Source organism: Seriola lalandi, unplaced genomic scaffold (genome assembly GCF_002814215.2).
Source record: "Seriola lalandi dorsalis isolate HSWRI2012SDOR001 ecotype SW California unplaced genomic scaffold, Sedor1 jcf7180002054680, whole genome shotgun sequence".
NCBI classification, from domain to species: Eukaryota; Metazoa; Chordata; class Actinopteri; order Carangiformes; family Carangidae; genus Seriola; species Seriola lalandi.
Window position 1 is genome coordinate 53,362 of NW_019525233.1, and position 632 is coordinate 53,993.

The 632-nt window shown below is 42.4% G+C and overlaps 1 protein-coding gene across 1 annotated transcript in view; it reads left to right on the top strand.

Annotated features, from left to right (window-relative positions):
* Window positions 1-632, top strand: part of adamts6 (ADAM metallopeptidase with thrombospondin type 1 motif, 6) — a 62,002-nt gene that overhangs the window by 18,181 nt on the left and 43,189 nt on the right. The window lies entirely within an intron of this gene.

A 632-nucleotide genomic window follows, 5' to 3' on the forward strand; every position in this document is an offset into this window, starting at 1 on the left:
CCCCCCCCCCCCCTCCATCCCTCAGCAGTCGTCTTGAACTGTATCTCCACATATTTCCTCATGCAAATGTCAGTGTCCACATACCTCTGGCTCTTTCTTCCTGAATATAAAGCAAAATAATGATGATGTATTAGTCTACGTATCCCTCTCGAGAGAGTTCAGCAAGATGGCGATTTCCTTTATTATGTCTCGTGTCTGCTTCTGTTGTGGGGCAGTTGTAAAAATAGTCTCTGCTTCTAGAGGATGTTTAAAAAAAACACACTGCAGCGGGGTTTCAACCGGGGGCTGATTTATTTCCAGAGTAGGGTAAAATGTCATAAACGCCAGCCTTAGAAAAACAGGTTCAGGCTGTGCGATGTGGTCGGGTTTGTTATATACATTAGACCTGATTTGTGCTCCTGGACTGGAAGGAAAAGTAAGCTTTGACATCCTGCTGTAACCTGAGATTCTCTCTCAAATGATATCCAGACAGATAAGAGTTTTTTTTTGTTTTATTTTAATGAATTGTTAAAATTATTTATTTTCCTCAGCAGCTTTCATAACAGAACACAAGGTTGCGAGTTGTTTGGGTTTTGAGTCTCTTTCTCTCGCTGGTGTCTGTTGCAGCGATTGATCTAAAGGAACCCCCCCCC